The sequence below is a fragment of the Macrotis lagotis genome, chromosome 8 (genome assembly GCF_037893015.1).
Source record: "Macrotis lagotis isolate mMagLag1 chromosome 8, bilby.v1.9.chrom.fasta, whole genome shotgun sequence".
Classification (NCBI taxonomy): Eukaryota; Metazoa; Chordata; class Mammalia; order Peramelemorphia; family Peramelidae; genus Macrotis; species Macrotis lagotis.
The window spans coordinates 138,948,501-138,966,132 of NC_133665.1; the positions used below are offsets into that span (position 1 = coordinate 138,948,501).

At 37.3% G+C, this 17,632-nt stretch overlaps 1 long non-coding RNA gene across 2 annotated transcripts in view; it reads left to right on the forward strand.

The window, feature by feature from the left end:
• The first annotated feature begins 10,021 nt into the window (after positions 1 to 10,021).
• LOC141494977 (uncharacterized) overlaps positions 10,022 to 17,632 on the forward strand; it is a 72,719-nt gene continuing 65,108 nt past the window's right edge. For both annotated transcript variants that reach the window (XR_012470605.1, XR_012470604.1), the window contains exon 1: positions 10,022 to 10,135. This is a non-coding gene — a long non-coding RNA (uncharacterized LOC141494977). The remainder of the gene's footprint in view (positions 10,136 to 17,632) is intronic.

Sequence of the window (17,632 nt, forward strand, 5' to 3'; positions counted from 1 at the left end):
GTATATATACATCAAGGTTACCTGTAGAGGTGTGTAGCTACATATGGTGACTGGTTATGTATGTAGTTATTTATAGTCACGATCATATTTGGGTTAGGGTTGTGTATGAAGTTATAGACTTATAGTTTATATTATATATATATATGTATGTATGTATGTATGTATATAGTTACATCATCCTTCTGTAGGGTTCCATAATCATATATAATGCATAGCTGTATATGTAGTTTTTTATGGTTGCATTATAGTTACATGACTATGTTTAGGCTATGGGTATATTGGAGGTTATATATAGTTACATCAAGGTTACCTATAGTAGTATGTGGTTTTATATACAGTCATGTCATAGTTCTATAGAGTTCTATGAACATTTATAGGTGTATGGCGGTATGAGTAGTTATATATAGTTAAATCATAGTTATATATAGTTATTTAACCATATACATATATGGTTGTATATGTAGTCATATAGTCATACTGTGGTTATATATAGTTATATAATCATTTATAAGCAGTTATGTATAGCATATTTATAGGGGTAACTAGTTGGCGCAGTAAATAGAGCACGGGCCTTGGAGTCAGGAGTTCAAATCCAACCTCAGACATTTGACCCTTACTAGCTGTGTGACCTTGGGAAAGTCACTTAAACCTGACCTCACATCCCACACCATCTCCAGTCATCCTGATCCGTGTCTGGACACTGGACCGAGATGGCTCTGGAAGAGAAAGTGAGGCCGGGGACTAAGCACAGGCCCCCCTTCACTCAAATCTAATTCATGTGCAGCATCACCCCCCCACCCCCACCCAATGTCATGGTCTTCTTCAAGAATGGACCACATCTGTGGCGGCTAGGTGGCATAGTGGATAAAGCACCAGTCCTGGAGTCAGGAGTACCTGGGTTCAAATCCGATCTCAGACACTTAATAATTACCTAGCCGTGTGGCCTTGGGCAAACCACTTAACCCCATTTGCCTTGCAAAAACCAAAAAAAAAAAAAAAAAAGATGGACCACATCATATAGTTAGATCATGGGTATACATGGTTCTATAATTATCATATTTCCCCATGTATAAGACATACCCTTTTTCAAAAAATTTGGGGTCTAAAAACTGGGAGCTGTCTCACGCATTGGTTGAAGTTTTTTTTTTACTTGCATTTCCTGCTTTTTCCTGCTTTTTTTTGAATTCGTTGTAGATTTTTTGACTTGTATTTCCCACCTTTTCACACTTGTCCTTGCTCTCATTGTTTCACATTTGTTACCAGTATATTAGTTTCCATTTTGCCACATTCTGTCCAGAAATGGCTCAGAAAAGATTTTCATCCAGTGCTGAATTCAAGTTCAAAGTGCCAAAGTGAATGGAAATCGTGCTGCTGAAAGAAAACCCCAAATATGGAGTTATATAGTTACATATAGTTATATAGTAGTAGTTATATAGTTATGTAGTTAAATGATTATGTAATTATATATAGTTATGGATGGTGCTTACATAGTTAATTCTATATAGTTATTTATGGTTGCATAATAGTACATATATAATTATATAGTAGTATTTAGTTATATATAATTATATAAATATAATATAGTTTTATAGTTATATATATTATGTATAGTATATATATTAATGTATGTATAGTATGTATATTAATTGTATAGTTTTATTTATATATATAGCTATATAGGCATATAGTTATAATTATAGATAATCATTATAGTTACAAAGTTTAATATATAATTATAGTTGCATATGAATCAATTCATATAATATATTCAATTTGATCCTCCTTCAACTGAGACAATCTGAGACCAGCCATCGAAAAAAGAAACCCTACTGAAAACACCACAGCAGACAAAGGCCATGAGAAGCAAGGCAGCCAGATGGCCTAATTTGAAGAAGGAATTGAAGATACAGATTTAAGAGCAAAGGGCCGTTGGAATTCCTGTGTCCACAGAGATGGTTCAGCAGGAGATCAGAAGATTTGCTAATGAAAAAGAAGTTATTGATTTCCAAGGATACAATTAGTGCTTCAGGTTCATAAAACAGAATGGACTAAGCATGCGTGTACACACCAGATTTGCCCAAAAGATGCCTGAAAGCTAGGAGCAGAAGGTCCTTGAATTTCATGATGAATAAAACTTGAGTTCAATAATTTTATGTAATACTTTTTTTTCAAATTTCAGGCCCCAACAATAAGGTGCATCTTATACATGGGAGTAACTTATACACAGGAAAATATGGTCTATATAGTTATGTGGGTTTATATATAGCAATTGTTTCTGTTTTGGCCAAAAATCCTATGGGTCTTTCCCTACCAGATTAATTTTTTTTTTTTGACTGGGTAAAAGGGGTCCATTTTTTGCCTCATTTCTTATTTAGCTTTAATCACTAAATGGGCCTTGCCTCAGTCAAACTGAGACTTCTTAAAGACATAGCTTAAAAAGACCAAGGTCTTCTACTGCCTCCAGGGCCATTTTCTGATCAATGTCTGACTGGTCCCTGGACCTAGATGACTGGAGAAGAAAGTGAGGTTGGTAACTTTGCACAGTCCTCCTTCACTTAAATCCAATTCATTTGCTTGACATGGCAACACCTACCTTACATCAGGATCCTCTGCAAGAACAAAGGACAAATGACAATATTGTTGTGGTTCTATGTGGTTCTATAATTATATATACATATAGGCATTTGGTTATGATTATCTATAGGTATTTATATAGACATAATTATATGTAGTTCTATCATTGTAGTTCTATAATTATATGTAGATATGTAGTTATATATGTAGTCATATCATTGTAGTTATAGTTATATAAGTATATACAGGTTTATAGTTAGATGTAGTTATGTATAGTTATAGTTATATCATCATATATAATCCTATAGATATGTGGTTATAGTTCTATATATTCATATATAGTTTCATAGCTATATAAAGTTATTTGTTCAGTCAGTGGCGACTTGTCATGATCCCATTTTGGGTTTTGTGGGCAAAGGTACTAGAGTCATCCTTCTCTAGCTCATTTACAGATGAGGAAATTGAGGCAAATAGGGTTAAGTGACATACCCAGGGTCACACAGCTGGAAAGTGTCTGAACCTGGATCGGAACTCTTGAAGATGAGTTTTCCTGATCTGAAGCCTATTTGCTTTCTCCACTGTGCCACTTATGTTTCCCATATATGGAGTTATATAATTGCATATAGTTATATAGTAGTAGGTATATAGCTATGTAGTTAAATGATTATGTAATTATATATATAGTTATAATTCATATATAGTTAGAGGTATGATGATTACATAGTTAATTATATATAGTTGTATATAATTATATAGTAGTGGTTATTTAGTTATATATAATTATGTAGTTATATAGTTACATAAATATATAGTTTTGATAGTTATGTAGTTATATTAATTGTATAGTTTTATATATAGTTATATGCCCATATATGGGTGGTTATACATAGTTATATGGTTATAGATATGGAGTTATAGATATATTGTTATAGTTACAAAGTTCTATATGTAATTATAGTTGCATATGAACAAGTTCATATAACCCACACAACTCAGTTTCATTTCAGACCTAGAGTCTTATCAATTCAGTTCCATCTCTTCCCCTCTTTGTTAGGTCTTTCTGGACTACTCTCGGTTCTACATCCTATGATCTAGACTTCTTTGACCCTAGTAAGCAGTTCCTGGCTTGTATAAGTGTCATTTTGGTCTTCTTTGATCAAGGACAAGACTGACCATCCAGTACCTGACCAGAAACTATTTGCTCTACATTGAACAAGGAACTTCAAGATCAAGCCTTTTTTCTGTTAGCCAGATCTAGAAACATCAACCAATACTAAAGAGTATCTGGCTAGCCCAACTTGAGGCAGAACCTATCCATTTCAGGGCCCCTTTCTAGGGCAACTTTCCATCTTTAAACCTGGGCTAGACAGACATCAATCCACATTTCACAAAGAGTCTTATTTTCCTACAAGGTAAGTGTTTCCTTAAAGAAGATAGCCTCTTTTTACAGTAGTTGGAACTCTGGATGTGGAATCAGGAAGATCTGAATTCAGATCCCACCTCAGTTACTAACTGGATAAGTCAATTAATTTCTGTCTGCTTCTGCTTCCTCATCTACAAAATGGGGATAAGAATCACAACTGCCATCCAGGGTGACTGTGAAGTTTAAATGAGATAATATTTGTAAATGTTAAAGTATTGTATAAAAGCTAGTGGTCATTATTACTATTATTGCAATGCTTCACATATTTCATTTATATTTTTATAACCATGCATAATTTCTGCCTATAATTAGGGAAGAACTATTTCTTCACAGTAACCTAGTCTAAGTCTAGTGCAGGATTTAATTTTTGTTCTATTACTTGTTACCTGAGGAACCTTGAACAAAATCACATCCTTTTACTAAATCTCAGGTTCTTCCTCTTTAAAATGTAGGTTGGACCAGTTGGGAAGAAGTGTGATGAAATGAATAACTTGGAGTTAGGAAGACCTGAGTTCAGATCCTATCTTTAATACTAACTGTATGACCCAGGGAATATTTCTTAGCCTCCCTGTGCCTCAGTTTCTTCATCTGTAAGATAAAGCAATTGAACTTGATTGCCTCTAAGGTCCCATCAAGCTTCAAAGTACAATCTATGGTTTCTGTGACTATCCTATCATGTTTAAAGGTCCCTTCCATTTCTCAACACTATGATCCTTGGAATCATGACTTCTGGAAAGCATATCTCCCTCATTCACTACATCCTCCAAAATGTAACTAGAAGAATTTTAAAATAAATAACAGCAGGCTAAATGAAAAAGCCCTGATTGTCACTGTCTCAAGGGTGTATATTATTATCCAGGTCTATCACTAGCAAATAAAGCCTTTTGGCACAAAGTGAGAGTTGCTAAATGGGAAAAACAATGTTCTATGTAAATTCAATTGGAAGGCTTACAAGCACATTATGTTCTCCCTATGGCATCTTGCCATCTCCAGTATTGATGAGAAGAAGCATGATGCACCTGCCTTCTTTTGTTGTAGCGTACAGGTTGTATTAGTTCCACCAGAATTGGGCTATGGTGATGCCTGGTGAATGGTAATGACCAAGGTACTAAAGGTGATGAAACTACTTGCTGGCTTTTAAGGAAATGAGAGGGTTGATGGTCTGGTCTGGAATGGTGGCCATGTGAGTAGACAGGAGATGGCTGCACAAGTATTGGGGGGAGTAGAAATGACATGATTTGCAACTGATTGGATGACTCCAAGCTTCAGAATCTAGATAACAAGCAGTCAGAAAGAAAATTCAAATGCTGAAGAGCCACAATCAGAATTACATATAATTTGGCAGCCACAACCCTAAGGGAACAGTGGTGTTCTGCAATGATGTTGCAGAAAGGAAAGACTTACAGCCAAGAATAACTTATCCAGCAAAACTGAGCATAATCTTACTGGGAGAGATGGACCTTTAATGAAAAGGATTTCCAAGCATTCCAGTGAGAAGACCCAAACTGTATAAAAACTTTGACGTTCAAATACAGGAATTAAAAGAAACATAAGCACGAATAAACAATGATGGTCAAAAGGAGGATAAATGTTTACAATCTAATATTGAGAGATTGATACATATACCACCTCTAAACCCTGTCATCATAAGGGATCACAGGGGTGGTCTACTAAAACAGAAGGCTTAACTGTTAAGTCTTGATTAAATTAAATTAAAAGAAGAATGGAATGGGAGGGGGAAATGAATACATAAAAGTTGATTGAGAAGAGAAAGGAAAGTAAGAGAAAATTGTCTCACCTTATCAGGAGAGGGGAACAAAGAAGAATTCTATACAAACAAAGAGAAAAAAGTGGTCAGAGCAACTGATATTTAAACTTCATTCTCTTAGAAGAATATTTAGATATGGATATTATATATGTATACAGACACACACACACACATACACACACACGGTTGAGTAGAGGCAAACATTTTGTTCAACAGAGAAATAAAATTCACAAGGGAAAGAGTAGAAAGGAGAAGACAACATAGGAAGGAGAGTAGGATTAGTCCTAAGCAAAGTAAACTTTAACCTAGAATGTTTATAACTGTTTAGCCAAAAAATGTTTATAACTTTTTATAGCAAAGAATTGCATCTGAAGGAGGGCACATCAATTGGGAATGACTGGACAATTTAAAGAATGAAAATGTGATAAAAATACTATTGTGCTATAAGAAATGAAAAAGTGGATGATGGTGTCAAAGAAACCTGGATAGATGTGGATGAATTGATGCAAAGAGAACTGAACAAAATCAGGAAGCCCATTTATACAGAAATAAAACAATATTGTTAAAGACAACTTTCAAAGACTTAGAAACTCTGACCAGCATAATAACCAACCATGATTTTAGAGGACTGATAATGAAACATGCTACCCTAATAGAGAGGTGAGAGACTCAGAGAGCAGAATTATATGTGCCTTGCTAAATATATATACCCAACCCTAGATCATTCCCACCATCTGCCTCCTAGCCTACTCATGTTCTGCTAGAGAATGTAATGAAAATTATGCTGACTGGGTCCTTATAAATTTTTTAAAATTTAGTTTTAAGGGGGATTCTTGCTGTAAAATTTCAGTTCCTTTATTTCTGTTTTATTCTCTGTCAAACTCCCCATTGTCAAGGGTCCAAACCTTCTTTTCTCTTCTCACATCCTCTCAGCTGAGGAACTTGCCTTACTGAGGAAAATAGGTGTATATTTCTCTTGATCACTCTTTTCTTCTTCATCTTACAATATTGTCCCTCATTTTCTTCTCCTTTACTTTTGATCACTCTTTTCTTCTTCATCTTACAATATTGTCCCTCAGTTTCTTCTCCTTTACTCCATTCTGTTATTAAAAGATGGCCCTTCTGCTTACCAAAGACAATCCTTCTCCATGTGTCCTTGCTTATATACCCTCCTATCTTCTTTGGCAGATTACCCCTTCAATCACCTCCTCTAATTTTTAACCTCTACTTAACTTTGGATTCTTCCCCTGTTGACTATAAACATGTTCCAGTCTCTATCATCCTTCAAAAAACAAACAAAAAAAACACACCTCACTTCATGCTAACATTCCGTCAAGCTTTTCCTCCCTTTCATGGCCAGACTCTTAGCTATCTGTTCACTCCATAACCATTTCCTATTTTTTTTGCAAGGCAATGAGATTAAGTGACTTACCTAAGGTCACACAGCTAAGTAAGTATCAAGTGTCTAAGGCCAAATTTGAGCTTGGGTCTCCCTGTCTCCAGGGCTGGCATTCTATCCACTGCGCCACCTAGGTGCCTCCTTTTTTACTATTCTCTCATTCACTTAGTTTGGTTTCTGACTTCGTCACTCAAATGAAAATACTTCTTCCACAACTTCAACTAATCTCCCAAAACACCAAATCTGATCAATGGCCTTTTTCCTCAGTCCATGTCCTTCTCTATTAATCATCCTATATTCTTGGGTAGGTTCTCCATTCTTAGTTTGCATGACCTTACTCCCTCTTCATTCTTTTCTTGCCTGACTGCTTTTTCTAGACCTTCTTTAACAGATCATAGTCCATAACATAGCTCTTACACCCATAGAGAATAAGTGACTTGTCCAAAGTTACATAGGTAATAAATAGCAGACTTATGATTCAAGCCCAAATCCCAAGCACTATGTTCTTGACCTTACTGTTCCCGCAAAAAATTGTCCCTTTCTCAAAATAAACCTACCCATTCTTTTCTCTTGGTTAAACCTCTACTAGTGTAATGCATTTGAGTCATTTTCAGGGACTGTCATTTAGGGAATACTCGTGAGTCAGAGTAACCCAGCCCTGACTGTTGGAAATGATTATCTGTATTCTTATTATATGTAGAAAGAATCTGGGGAGACCTCACCTTTAGGGAGTGGGGAAGTAAATGTCTAAAATGTGAGTCATTAAAACAACCTGGAGAAGTAGACAATTGAAATACTGAGTCAAGAAAGATGTCATCACTCCTTAGGTTCAGAATAACGCAGTCATCCCTGCTGTCTGAATGAGCTGATTGTTTAGAGGAGAGAACTTTGACACAAGAAGAAGAGGCAATATGTTCTGTATTTTGGAATGATATTTTAATGCAAGAGACTCATGCATGTTGAGTACAGAACTATAGTTTTGATTTAGGCATAGAAGGAATCTTAGACAAATTTAGTTCAATTTTTTGTTTTCATAATTAAAGTGTCTAGCCCACTATCAGAAGACATTCCAGTTCCATGACTTCTAGGACAAATAAGACCAAATGTTAGCCTAAGACAAAAAGTGAATGAACCAGCTTCAGACTATAGCCTTAACAACTCACCTGGAGTGAGGAAAAAAAATGAGTTAACAAAGGGACAGGACATCTGGGAACAATGTCATGGAGCCCTCCAAGGAGAAGTGAGTCAAGTATTCATTGGCCTGCAACCTAATGAAGGAATCTGGAAGGACAGAAAGAAAACCTTTTATATGCATGGAATCTGGACAAGGATAATACCCTTCAAAACAGAAAGCATAGAAACTGGTATGAGGGAATGAAGGAGGCTTAAAAAGGAGGCAGTGACTGCAAGGAAAACCCAATGGAAGTCATTTGCACTCTAGGCCTCATCTGTATCACTTGCAAAATAGTAGTAATGAGAGCAGGGGAGGCAATTGGGCTAGATTATCTCTAAGGTTCAATCAAGAGGAACTTATCTAGAGATAAAAAAGCAGGTTCTAGAAGAACAGGGAGTCCTGAGGATCTTTTGCTCTAAATCTGAATTGATTTAGGAACCTGAAACCTAGGCCTAGAATGCAACTCAGATGGGGACAAAGAACAAAGTCAGTGAAGGAGAGCTTAGAATGACCCGACCAAGTTCTGTTTATGTTTCATGGAAGATCAAGGTTAGCACTAAAGATGTAATTTCCCCCTTTATAAACGTTGATTGAACACTAAGTCTCAACCACTATGCTAAGTGATAGGCAAAAGACAGTCTATATCCTCCATAATTTTCCCTTTTTGTTGTTGTTGCTCCCTCCCCATCCTCAGTTACTTTGATATGGGGAACTTCCAGGGTGAAGAGTCTCCTCCCCAAAGTCATCAGCAATCCTTCCTTCACATAGTCTTGGAGAGTTGCTAGGGGCCTGGAGGAGTTGTGGTTCTTGAAGAGGACCAGGATATATGCTAGAGAATTGGACTTAAGTCAGGGAGAGCTGTGCAAAGTCTCCAGCCTCACTTTCTTCTCTGGAGTCCTCTGCATCCTTTCAGCAGATATGGACCAGGGTGCCCGGAGATGATTAAATCATCAATGCTAAGGACCCCTGGAATAAAGAAAAACACAGTGGATATATAAAGAAGAAAATTCCGTGGTCCCTCTAGTGATAATTTAACTCACACTTTCTCTTTCCCCCATTCCCGGTCCCATGAAAAGGACCCTAGATAGAGAATTAGGAGCCCCGAGTACTAGACTGACTTCTACTGCTCTGCCTCTACTTTACTATGTGACCCTAAGCAAATCACTTCTTTTTAGTCCTCAGTTTCCTCCACTGCAAAATGAAAGATGCGATTCCAGAATGGAGAACTTTGGGGACTGTTTATTATATCTGCCACCAGGTGGTGCCATCAGCTTACATATCAATCTTCTGATCTCCACCATCACCACCACCACCACCCCACCCCCCGCCGGAAAAACAGATCAGCTGTGCCCCCTGCTTGCCCTGCCCATACCTTCTCACTGGGTCTGCTTTGGAACAGGTGAAGCTGCTTAGTCATTTCTATTCAGCTGGCAGGTTTTTTTGGCAATCTTCTACAATGTCATTCTCACACTCTCTCCAAAAAGGGATGGAAAGCACTGTGCTCACCCAAGCAGTCAATCAATGCCAAAGCCTTTTACCATTCAGACCCAAACACTAAGCACTAAGCACTCTGCCTTTCCAGGCCTCTTAATTATACTGATTCATTGACAGAGGATACAACAGAACTCAGTGAGAACATAATGGGGACTCCCACTAGATGGAATTTGGAGCAGGACTCAGGACTGGAATCACCATGCAAAGGAGCCCATTAAGTTTTCTCTCTTCTGGCACACATGGTGAGAAGTAGGAAGATAAGATCAAGATGGCTGAGATTTAACTCAATGGTGACTAAAAGAGGCAAGTCTTGGACTGATGGGGGAATACAGGGGTCCTGAAACTTCCATCTTTTTTCCCTACTCTGCCCCTCAACTCTTCCTCAATTAGAATTTAGTGATGGAAAGACCTTCAGCATCTAGTGCAGCCCTTTCATTTAAAGGAGAGAGAGAGAGAGAGAGAGGGAGAGAGAGAGAGAGAGAGAGAGAGAGAGAGAGAGAGAGAGAGAGAGAGAGAGAGTGAGTTTTCTCTTTTTGTTTCAGACCACCTTCACAACCAAAATATGTCTGAAATAGAACTTGATCCCACCTCTTGGCTTCCAGGTCAACCCTCCATTCACTGTACTACATTTTGCCTTCTAAATAGTAGATGTTTAATAAATACTTATTGAATTAGATTGGAAATTCCAAAATTGTGGAACTGACAAACTGGTGAGAAGTCAGCGGGGTCAGACAAAAAGGCTTCATGTGTTATTAGGAGGTGGGGTAGTGGGGAAACAGAACCTTCACTGGAAATGAACTGGGCCAGATGGAGACGCTCTGACTATGGGCAATGCTAACACAAGAGATGATGATGTCATGACCCCAGGAAACATCTTGGTTAGAAATAAGGCCTTATCAGACAAAGACAGGAAAAGAGTTGGAATTGTAAGGAGGAAGAATAGGCAAAAGGAAACAACTGGAATTTTAATGCAAACATTCCCCATACCAGGAGTGAGATCTAGAAACAATAGAAAGATAGTTATCAGAATGTATGTGTAGGAGCCTTAATTGAGGGGTTCTGAGAATAATCCAGGTGTGGACTAGTTCCTACAACCCTTAGGTGCACAAAACACCATGGGTTCTTTTTATAATTCTTCCTCACAAAGTAATTCATCCAATCAGTCCAATTCAATATTCAACAGCAAAGATATACAAATTTGAAAATGAAATAGTCCTTGCCTTCAAGGAATTTACTCTCCAGTGATACCACATGTTAGCAAAGAAGTAAATACAGGGTAATTTGAGGAAGCAAATAAACTGGGGATATAGGAATAAGACTCATGGAGGAGTTTTCCTTCTTTCCTTCCCTCCTTACTTTTTTGCTTCCTTTCTAGCCTAATTCAGATTTACCCCTCCCCCCAGCACTGATGATAGAGAATTCACCCTCTTCAAATTTTCCCTTTTTTGCATGAATATATTTTAAGTATCTTATTTTTTCCTGGTTGAATATAAAAATAATTTTTCATATTTGTTTTTGAAACTTTTAAATACCAAATTCATTCCCTTTCTTCCACCCCACCCTTCCCTCATTGAAACACAAGCAATTTGATATAGGCTATAAACGTATAGTTATGCAAAACATTTCCATAATAGTCATATTATGAAAGAAAACATAGCTCACCCCCTCCCACAAAAAAAAAGAGAAACCTCAGGAAAAATAAAGTTAAAAAAATTTGCTTCAGACTGTATTTGTACACCATCAGCTCTTTGGGATGGATGAAATTCTTCATCATAAATCCATAACTCCTGGATTATACTGTTGCTGAGAAAAGCTAAGTCATTAATAAATGATCATTCTATAATATAGCTGTTACTTTGTAAGTTTTTCCAGGTTTTTCTGAGAGCATTCCATTTCTCAGTTCTTATAGCAGAATAGCATCATAATCACATACCACAATTTGTTCAGCATTATCCAACTGATGGGCCTCCCCACAATTTTCAATTCTTTGCACTACAAAAAGAGCTGCTATAAATATTTTTGTCCATGTGGGTCTTTTCCCCTTTTTTATGATCCTTTTTGGGAGACAGACTTAGTAGTATTGCTCAAAGGATAAAAGGTATGCACAGTTTTATAATTCTCTGGGCATACTACCAAATTGCTCTCCAGAATATTGTATCAATTCACAACTCTACCAACAATACATTAGTGTCCCAGTTTTTCCACAGCCTCTCCAACATTCATCATTTTCCATTTTTGTCATTTTAGCCAATCTGATATTTATGAGGTGGTACTTCAGAGTAGTTTTAATTTGAATTGCTTTAATCAGTAATGGTTTAGAGTATTTTTTCTATATGATTATAGATAGCTTTAATTCCCTCACCTGAAATCTTCTTGTTCATATCCTTTGCCATTTATCATTTGGAGAATGGCTTGTATTCTTAAATTTTAACTCAGTTCTCTATGTATTTTAAAAATAAGTTAGTATAAATATCTTTGACCATCTATATATTCTTTTCCTTTTTGTTTTTATCTCTTTTGGAATGCAGACTGAGTATTGGCATTGCTAGGTTAAAGGGTAGGATAGTTTTGTAACCCTTTCAGCAGAGTTCCAAATTGCTCTTCGGAAAGGCTGAATCATTTCACAACTCCAACAACAGTTCATTAAAGTCTCACTTTCCTCTCCAACATCTGTCATGTTCCTTTTCTGTCCTATTAACCAAACTAATAATATAAAATAGTACCTCAAAATTGTTTTAATTTGCATTTCTCCAATCTATAGTGAGTTAGAACTTTTTTTTTAAGATGTTTTGCAAGGCAAATGGGATTAAGTGGCTTGCCCAAGGCCACAAAGCTAGGTAATTATTAAGTGTCTGAGGTCGAATTTGAACTCAGGTAGGTACTCCTGACTCCAGGACCGGTGCTCCATCCACTGCACCACCTAGCCACCCCTGAACATTTTTTAAATATGACTATAGATAGTATTGATAATCTCATCTGAAAAGTTCATATCTTTTGATCATTTATCAGTTTGGGAATGGCTCTTATTTTGATAAATTTGACTAAGTTCTCTATATTTGAGAAATGAGGCCTTTATCAGAGAAACTTGTTTAAATTTTTTTTTCAAATTTATACTTTATAGCTGCATTCCCCTCCTATTTCCTACTCTCCTATCCCCCTTTATTCTATTCTCTCTCCTTTGACACTCAAAAGTGTTTTACTTTGACTAACTTCTCCTCCAATCTACCCTCCTTCTATCACGCCCTACCTTTCTCCCATCTTCTTGCCTTCCTGCTTTTCTAAAGGGTAAGATAGATTTCTATACCCAATTGAATGTGTATGTTAATCCCTTTTTGAGACATTTTTGATGAGAGTAAAATTCACTCACTCTCCCTCACCTTCCCTCTCTTCCACTGTAAAAGTTTTTATTTGCTTCTTTTATGTGGGATAATTTACTCTCATTCTACCTCATCCTTTCCCTTTCTCCCAATACTTTCTTCTCTCATCCTTTAATTTTATTTATTCAATTCACACCTCTCTCTGTCTGTATATACTCCTTCTAACTGCCCTGATAATGAATAAGATATGAGTTATCAGTATCATCTTCCCATGTAGGAAAATTAAAATTCTACATCATTAAGTCCTTTATGATTTCCCTTTCCTTTATGCTTTCCTTGAGTCTTGCATTCCTTGATCAAATTTTCCATTCAGCTCTGATCGTTTCATCAGGAAAGTTTGAAAGTCTCCTATTTTGTTAGCTGTCTATTTTTTTTCCCTGAAAAGAATATGCTCAGTTTTGTTGGGTAGTTGATTCTTGGTTGTAATACAAACTCTTTTGCCTTTCAGAATATCATTTCCCAAGCCCTACAATTTTTTTATGCAGAAGTTGCTAAATCCTGAATGATCCTGACTATGACTCTATGATACTTGCAATATTTTTTCATTAACCGGGAACTCTGGAATTTGGTTTTAATATTCCTGGGAGTTTTCGTTTTCAAATGATCATCAGTGTATTTTTTCAGTTTCTGTTCTATTGTCTGGTTCTGGATCAAAACAGATTTACTTGATAATTTCTTGAAAGATGATGTCTAGGCTCTTTTTTCCTAATCACGGCTTTCAGGTAGTTCAATAATTTTATCTCTTCTAGATCTATTTTCCAGGTCAGTTGTTTTCAATGAGATATTTCACATTGTTTTCTATTTTTTCATTCTTTTGATTATGTTTCCTGATTTCTCATAAAGTCATTAGCTTCCATTTACTCAGTTCTAATTTTTAAGGAATTATTTTCTTGAGTGAACTTTTGTACCTCCTTTTCCATTCTACTTCCATTCTACTTTCCATTCTACTTTCCATTCTACTACTCTATTCTAGTTCTACTTTGTTTTTCCATTTGACTATTTCTGCTTTTTAAGGTGGTCTTCTCCTCATTGGCTTTTGGATCTCTTTTATGATTTGGCCTAGTCTGGTTTTTAAGGTAATATTTTCTTCAGTATTTTTTGTGTGTGCCTCCTTTACCAAGCTGCTGACTCATTTTTCATGGTTATTTTGTATCATTCTCATTTCTAGATTTTCCTCTACTTCTCTTAACTTGACTTTCTTTTTGGGGGAGGTGGCAAGGCAGTGGGGTTGCCCAAGATCACACAGCTAATTATTTGGCTGGATTTGAATTCAGGTCATCTTGATTCCAGGGCTGGTGCTATATCTATCCACTGTGCCACTCAGCTGCCCATTACTTGATTTTCAAAATCCTTTTTGAGTTCTTCAGAGGCCTGAGACTAATTCATATTTTTCTTGGAAGTTTATGAAGTAGGAACTTTGACTTTGTTATCATCTTCTAAGTGTGTGTTTTGAACTTCCCTGTCACCATAGTAACTTTCATATTGGGCTTTTTTTTCCTGTTTTTTTCTAGTCTATGACTTGATTTTAATTCTTTGTTAAAGTAGGGCTCTCCTTCCAAGGTAAAGGGAGCACTGTCTCAAGCTTCTGTGGTTTTGTGCAACTATTTTCAGAGATACTTCTAGGAACCTATAAGTTTTCAGTTTTTCCAAGGTGTTTACCACTCTTCTGGCCTGTGTTCTGTTCTGTTAGTGACCACGAACTCTCTTTTCTGCTCTGGAACTGTGAGAAGGGTCCTCCTCTACAACAGCAAGCTCTGGTGTGTTACTGTTTCTCCTCATCCTAAGACCTCCTCCCAGAACTGCGATCTAGATCCAAATATGGACAAAACAAGAGAGTCCTGCCTCAACTCAACAGAGGGACCCCAGTAATCTCCTTCCAACACCCTTTCCATCTCCCAAGACCTGCTCCTGATCTGTTGGGGCCTGGGGTGGTGCTTCTGAGGCCTGCCCTGTACTGGGCTCCACTCTCATCCCGGTATGACAGACCTTTTGGCCCACCTTCCAGGCTTTCTTGGCTTTTTATTTTTTCTTTTTACTTACTTTTTTTAGGTTTTTGCTAGGTAATGGGGTTAAGTGGCTTGCCCAAGGCACACAGCTAGGTAATTATTAAGTGTCTAAGACCAGATTTGAACCCAGGTCCTCCTGACTCCAGGGCCAGTGCCTTATCCACTACGCCACCTAACCACCCCCTTACTTACTTTTTCTTTTGTGGGTTTTGCCACTTTAGAATTTGTTTAGATTCATCATTTAAATATATTTGGAGGAGTTTGGGAGGAAACATAAGTGAGTCCCTGCCTTTACTCCATTATCTTGACTCCATCTTGACCTTCTTAAAATTTTCCCCAATACAACCCTTGTCTAGATCTCTCCTTTACCCTTATCACACTTGATTTTTCAAAATGTAGCCCCTCTATTAGATAATAAATTTCAAGAAGGCAAGAAGTTTTCCCCCTTTTCATCTTTGTTTGCTCAGTGTCTAGTACAAGACCTGAAATAATGTAGGTATTTAATAAATGTTTATTGAATTGGTTACTGATATCAGATCTACCAAGATTAAGAACCATATACTACTCCCCTCTTATTGAGTTGGGAAAGGTTAATATAGAGTTAGTATAGTTGTTACATAGTCTAAGCAAAGGCTTATAAAATAGATTTATAGAATGGCATAATATGGGCAGAAATCCTATTAATAACCTTTGTATGCCAATTTATCTGTCAAAAGTCTAGTTCAGAACAAGGAAAAGGAATTAATTGATGCTGTTTAGTCATATTAGTCCCGTCCAACTCTTCATGATCTCATTTGGGGTTTGCTTAGCAAAGATATTGGAGTGGTTTTTGCAAACATGGTGAAGTGACTTGCCCAGGGTCATATGGTTAATCAATGTCTAAGGCCAAATTTGTAATTCACGTCTTCCTGATTCCAAGCCCAGGGCTCTATCCTTTATGCTACCTCCCTGTCCAAAGTAATCAGAGCTAACATGCCTACAATGATTTCTGTGAGCAAAGCACTTTACCATTATTATTTCATTTGGTCCGCACAGCAACCCTGGCAAATAAGTACTCTTATTATCCCCATTTTACAGTTGAAGAAATCAAGGAAAACAGAGGTTAAAACACTTTCACAGAGTCACATAGCTGGAAAGTGTAGTGAAGGCAGATTTAAACGCAGGTCTTCCTAAGTTCAGGCCCAGCATTCTATCCATTGTGCCACCTGGCTGCCCAGAGGATTAAATACAATTATCCAAATACTTGAAAAACAAGTATAGGGGCAGCTAGGTGGCATAGTGGATAAAGCACTGGCCCTGGAGTCAGGAGTACCTGGGTTCAAATCCGGTCTCAGACACTTAATAATTACCTAGCTGTGTGGCCTTGGGCAAGCTACTTAACCCTGTTTGCTTTGCAAAAACCTAAAAAAACCCCCAAAAAACCAAGTATATAATCTTTAAGTTACAAACCCCTAAATTAGATGATCTCTAAGATCCTGTTCAGGTTTTTAATTCTATAGTTTTAGCCCAAGGTGACCTATCAATATGCTCTCCTGAGAGGTATAAACAGGTTCAAACTTATTGTCTAGGGCAGCAGTAGCAGCAGCATCTCTATCTCTGCCCTAGACACTTTCCATCTTCTGATGGCAATTTCCATTTCTATTATTAAAAAAATTCCCTTCATCTCTTCACCCAACACTTTTCATCACATGGCTTCCTCAGAAGACACTGAGCCCCTGGACACTTCCCCCCCAGTCTTCTACTGTATCCTGCACACAAACACTGGGGCAGGGGAAACAGCATTCCAGTTCCTTGTTCTTCATTTCTTCCTCTTGATTCTCCTCCCCCCACCTTCACTCAACAGCTGCTCTTTCTTCTAGGTTCATTCCATCCGACAAGAGGAGGATGGAGAGACTCAACAGATCTAGGTTGACAGGGATCCAGGTTATTTCCTTGCCTTTCTCCAGGAACCAGTTGACATAATCTTCAGGGATTTCAATGCACACTTTCATGCTACCTTGAACACCTTCCATTCTCCATCTCTGCCTCCAGTTCATTGATTTTCTCAACTCCCATAATCTAGATCTTTACTTTACCTGGGTGGGTGTGCCTTGGACCTCCATCAACTATAATATCCCTGTCCCAAACTTCTAAAATCTTTCTCAGATCTGAATGAATTAGGGAAGATTAAGATTTGTTGAATCCCAATTAATAGAGAGCTCACTATAATTCCTATCAAAATTTGATTCCTGCCCAAATCCCCATCTGGAGCCCTTGCTTCTGAAAATCAGTGTGTTTGCACACAAGCCTGGGTAGGAGCCAGAGGTTCTGCCTCCTTTCACTTATTCCACAATTCTTTTACACAAGCTTTTTTTTTTTTGTATGTGAATATTAAGGCCTTGGGCAGGGAGGCACTGGAGGAGTAAAATGTATAACGA